The following is a 6,228-nucleotide window of genomic DNA, read 5'->3' as shown; positions in this document are numbered from 1 at the left end:
AAAACTACAAAACTAAGAACCATTTTCTTTTAAATCATAGCAAAGTCTTAACTTCTGATTGTTTATTAACAATGGTCTCAGTTCAAATAGCAAATAATATAGAATTTCCACTTTTAAGCCATCATGAATTTTAGCACCGTGTTGTTTGGAGGCTGAATAAAAATATCTTTTCAAAACCTTTTTCATTAATATTGATGAAAAAATAGGCCTTTAGTCTCAGTGCAGCTTAAGTAGCTATGTCTTGGTGTAGAGCTCCTGGTGTCTGGCTGAAGCACCTTCACAGGTGAGCTGAAATTGGTATGAAGTCAGCTACCCAGGCCTGATCCTCCGCCTCTTGCTCTCTGTGAGAGTCTACACGGCAACCAAACATTTCCTGTATAGCTTCTTCTCTAACTCCCAAGAAGGGAAGGCTGATCCATGCTTCTCACCAACACATATCTCTGCTGATGAAAATCTAGAAAGGGTTTGGAATCTTGACACACCACTTCTCAAAGATTGCTAATCTGTGGTTTAAGACAGCCTTCTTAGTCTTCAGCTCCCAAAGAGGTTGTTTTTAAACCGCATATTTGGAACTTTGGATGTATTTTCTGAAGGGAACAGTGGTCTCATCTAGGTGTTAGCTTTAAGACCAAAACTCTCTAGTCAATCCATAATACAGCTAATATCTTCAACAGAAAGAAAAAAAAATCACCAAATAATATTGCAATGACATGAACAAAAAGTATATAAATAGTTTTAAATTTTATTGTACATGCCAGTGCTTAAGAAAAAAAATAGCATATTTAGAGAAGAGGAGGTGGGTGGAGATGTCTGTGGAAATTCTGAAAGGAATTACTGGGTATTCTCAAGGGCTTTGAAGGTTGAAACCACTCGTTCTTTATAATGTCCACCTTTCCTCCCAAACTAAAAGCTTCCCTTTTCCTTATTAAAAGCTTGTTTTTAACTGTACTACCATGATTAGTATCTTTTTTGCTCAAGATCAAAATGGAGTGGGATGGATAAAGGACGTAGAAAAAAATTCTTAAAGCAAAAGCTGAAAGAGTAAAAAGGAATATGGTAAAACGCACTATAAAACTCTCAGGAAGTGGGTAAGGCCACTAAAGTATACAGGAGTAAACTGTGGGCAATAGCTTGCGTACATGCGCAGTGGGAGAAAAAAAGGGGGTGGGAGGATCTTAGCCCAGACAGATGCTGTCTGGAAAAACTGATGGCGTTAGTAACAGGAAATATATAAGTCAAGTAATGCTAATTCTTGAGATCCTATAATATAACAGGATCACAAGAAATGTCAAGGCCACCTATTTCTACCATTGGTGGGAGCTTTGTTAAACCAATGATTTCAAAAAACATACTTATCATTAGATTATTTCGAAACATGTAAAGTTCAGCTGTTCTGATTTTTAACTAAATTCAACACCTTTTCCTTGATTCAAGTCTACTATTTCTGCGTCTCGTTTAGTGATCACAATCGATTATATGTTTATATTGTTATTTCTCTTCTTAAATAACTTACATTTTAGATGTACTTAAAATACAAATATTGACTTCCATTATGCTGATTTGGATGGATCTGTCAGGCCATCCACACACCCTCACCTCATTCCTTTTATGAGCAGTAGTATAAATTTCCAAGAGTGTTATCCAGGTTTGGGGTATGGCAGGTGGCCAGGAAAACACAGTAAAATAACTGGTTTAAAAGTGCATGGAATGAATGACGTTTGTTGGCCACATAAACATGATTCTCCAACTAACAAAGCAAGCCTTTATATGAGAAATTATTTCAAATGGCATTGAAATATGGATATGCACAAACAAAAGTTTAGAAAGATATACTTTAAAATGCTAATAGTGATTACTGATGATAAGTAGGTTTACTGGTGATTCTTATTTTCTTTTTAATTTTTCTTTAAAAATGTATTATTTGATGATTTAAACATATTTTAAAAGATACAAAAGAGTGAACTTATAATAGAAATAGAAAACGGATAATTTATTAACAACAAAGTGGAATATTTGCAGCTGCCAAAACTAATGATGTAGATCTATATATGCCCATGATAAAGTGTTAAAAAAAAGAAACAAAAGAACAAATTGTGTAGAATGATTCTCATTTTCAAAAAACTCCACGTACATTTATAGATATACAGATTTATATAAGCATGGGGAAAAGTCTAGAAGGATTTAATAATTTACCAGTGGTTATCTTCATGGGTAAGATTAGAGCAGAGAAGACTTATTTTTTGACTTCGCATGCTTCTCAATTGTTTAAGGGCATGCAAATTCCTTTGTAATTAAAAATAATATTTCGTAAATATAAGAAACAAAACAAATAAAAACGAGAGAAAAGATGAAATATAGCGTTTTCTCTGGCAACTCAGATTATGATTCCTATAGTCCCTTTTAGCTGGTTATCTATATAATATACATGTGCATTAGATTATTACACAGTCTTAACAGTGGTCCTATCTATATGTCTGCCTATGTGGATGCCAAGTTGGGAACCAGAGCATTTAAAGTTAGCTTTAACCTATTTTTTATTTTAAAAACGGGGAGATAAATAACTAGAGTAATACAGTTCCTTCTCGTTTTTGAAGTCAAGCAAACAAGTGGTCAAGTCCTAATGAAACCCTACTGAACTTGAGGACATTTCATCCAGCAGTCTGTAGACTGGCTAGTCCATTAATAAGTCTGATTTTGTATATGAATATATTATATACGAAACCATTTTACCTATAGGAAAAAAAATATCTGGTATTGACTGGCATAGCAAATGCATTAGGAATCTGAATGGAAGCCATTAATCTCAATCATGTTCATTACTATATGCTATGTAAACATAGTGTGATTTATTTAAAATCACAAAACAGTAAAAAGAATGACATTATTATCTCAATACTATAGGCATTCTCAAAAAAGAGTAAGCCTTTAAAAGGGTACAAAATCCAGGCCTTTACTTAACCAAAAGCCTGTCAAATCATTCTTACTCTCAAGTTAAAAGCCAGAAATCAGCTCTCTACATTTTAATTATCTGCAAACAAACTCATTTTGTGGCTTGAGGAAACAGCTACAATGACACTTCTGTACTTGGTCATACAAAGGAACTCTGCCTGCCAATATCATATGCCAATAGATGTTTCTAATCCTTCTCAGACGTTCTTTGATTCCCATACAGGTCTTCACTATATTTATAGTGCCAGTGGGAGAGGCAGAGCAGCACTCTGGGTGAATCCTTCACCCTAAGATCTCACTAACATCTCTTACCTGACCCACACACCTTCTATCTTCTATCGTACATATTATCAATTTCTCATCCTACAACAATTCACAATCCCCCTAATCATCCTTCTGTCACTCACTCACTACCCTCATCCAAGGCAAACAGATTTTGGTTTTGAATATCAGAATTAGTGGCCACAAGGAGATAAACTAAGGCAAGTTTTCAGACCCCAAGAGAAATAGGAAAAGCCCTGAGAAACTGGACAAGGGCAAGGTGACGTACACTGCCCTAATTCCCTTTGAAAACTCCCTTGGCTTCAGACAGGCAATAAAAGTTTTACTGGTTGATATTCTGAATCAGCCTTCAACATCTGATTTCCATGCTGCCTTCCTCTACAATGACAATTAACCCAAAGTTAGTACAGAGTTAAAATTACTTTGACATGAACTACAAGATGTGGAATCGGTATTTCTTAGATTTACTAACGCTTTTTTTCCCATGAAATGGAAAAGGAAAAAATGAAATGACAACAAAGATGCCACGGTAAGGAATAGAGTAGGTAAAGAAAAACAGAGACATTGAATCCCTTAAAATAATGCGTGAGCTGTTTTTCTGTCAGGAATAACATGTTACATAATTTGAGTTTCATGAATCAGCAGTTTAGTCAGTAATTTACATGAATTTCAAAAAAGGAAGAGAGAAAACATGAGGATTGGAAAAGGTAAAGTGGTTTCTGAAACAAGGCAGGTTTCAAAAGAATTTTTATTCCACCCCCTCACAGAAGAATGTTGACAGGCAGATGACTCGGTCTGGCTTCATTTAGGGTTTCTTACCACCTAATACCCCTACGGGGAAGGCCGCCCCATCTCTCACTTTTCCCTTTTCAATCTGTCCCACTAGGTAATGGCCATATTTTCCTCTCTAGCTGAAGGTTTTCCATCTGGAGATCACATACTTTAGAATACAGAGAGTTTATGCTTGAAGTATGTCAATAGTTGAGGGTTTTTTCTAAAGACCCTGTATACTTAAGCAATTGCAACATTTCAAAAAACACAGTAATGTCAGATGCTTCAAAAAAATTTACAATACTTAGAACCCTTCGTTGTGTTCCAACCTCATCATAATTCCAAGTAGCTTAATTGAGTTCACTGACATTGAATACCTACAGTGATCTGTAGTCCTTAAAAATGACCTTTAGTGAGCAAGCAGGAAGAGACAAGAAAGCAGTCAATACAAACACTAGAACCATATGTCCATTTTAAACTCTCCAATGCAGAGGGAACAAGTAGGTTATTTGAGAGAGAAAAAATAACCAACCTATGTGCTTTTTCAAAAAACAAAGATGACAAATCCTAAGAAATGAGTCCAAAGGGCATTCTCATCCCTTTTGGAGAAAATATTAGATACTGTTTGAAATAACAGGAAGACATTGGATTAGGCTTGAAAATCTTTTAGGCACAAATCGATCATGGTATTTGAGAGGTATATGTTTTAAAAGAGCAAGAAATCTGGTCATTTGGAGTCATTCATTCCACAAATGTTTATTACAGGATGGCACGTCCCAGGCACTGTCCACATACCTGCTCTATTCAAGTTCTGCTTCTTACCAGCTGTTTAGCTTTTTAACATTTCTATGCCTCAGTTTCCTCATCTGTTAAAAATGGGAATACAAAGTGGCTACCAACCTTATAAGGTCTCTGAAGAGCAAATAAGTATGTCTGGCAACACTTTGTAAACCATGAAAGTGTCAGCTGTCATCTGTCTGAACCGAGTTCATGAAAGCCATTAATTATGTCAGAGAAAAGTGAGCCTGCCTTGCTTCCAGAAGACTCTTGATAATCCTATTAAATAAAGCTTTACAGTCTCATTTAATTATCTCCCTGGAAATTTAAATATATGAAGGAAAGCTAGTATGAAATGCAGATTTTGACATTATATTCATAATCACCATAAAGACAAGAACCACGTCTATTTTATTCATTAATCTGGCCATCAGGCCAAGACATTCCTTTAGAGGGCATTTTAATTCTGGAAAAATATTCTATGTGTTTGCAAATCACAAAATGGACACCTACGAGGTTAAAAACGTTCTATTTTATAGTACATTTCCACGTTCAATCTGACCCTTAAATCTAAGCTACAGTCACATCAATTGTCAAACAGATTAGGAATAAAGCTTTTAAAAACAAAATTAGGCTCCATGCAGTGGCAGTTGAAGAAAGGGGGAAGTTCTAGTCTCTCCAGTATTAGCTAACATGGGCACGATGGCGGATGAGAAAGCCGATTTACAGAAGATGCTAAGGATGTGGCCAAGAGCGGCAGAGAAGGGGTCCAGGAAAGGAGGGTAGCTCCTGACTCCTTTCCCCCAGGTAGTGGAGGGGTGGCGGCTAAAGTCCTACAAGAGTGGTAGCCAAGGGGTACAGAAGGCACACGCAGTCCTAAAACATGCCTGAAACTTCCTCCCATGTTTCTAGCTCTTGCAATGACATTGGGAAACGGAAGTACTCACAGCCTCTTCATTGCCAGAGCCGCTGTAATTTAATATTTTGAGTTAACAATTTGAGTTAATATTTATAAACACCTAGAAGGAGCCCAGAACATTGTAAGAGCTAAGTGTTTGTTAAATAAATAAAGCACATTCCGGATTGGCTGAGCGACTCCTCAACCTAGTGACAAAGCAGAGAATCGAAACACACAACAGTGTAATATTTTTTACCTTGATAAAAAAATTAGAACCTGTAGTGCTCTGAATTTATTCCTGCATCTCAAGTGTACCCTATACAGTCCTTTGTGCAGGACTGAAATTCTACTCATGGTTCAGCAATCACTGTGCAAAATGCTTTCTCTTTTCTCTTTCCAAGTACCCATAACGAAAAATGACAAAATCTAAGTATCTTCAAGCATTTCTAGATGGTACGTACCAATGCTAAACCTGTGGGGACTGACAGAGCTAAATGCACTCGAAGAGACAGAAAGGGTTCAAATCACAGACAACTTAAAGGGTAGCGACG

This window comes from Pteropus vampyrus, unplaced genomic scaffold, assembly GCF_000151845.1.
Source record: "Pteropus vampyrus isolate Shadow unplaced genomic scaffold, Pvam_2.0 Scaffold99, whole genome shotgun sequence".
NCBI classification, from domain to species: domain Eukaryota; kingdom Metazoa; phylum Chordata; class Mammalia; order Chiroptera; family Pteropodidae; genus Pteropus; species Pteropus vampyrus.
The sequence above is the reverse complement of the archived record's forward strand: the minus strand, read 5'-3'. Positions refer to the sequence as shown.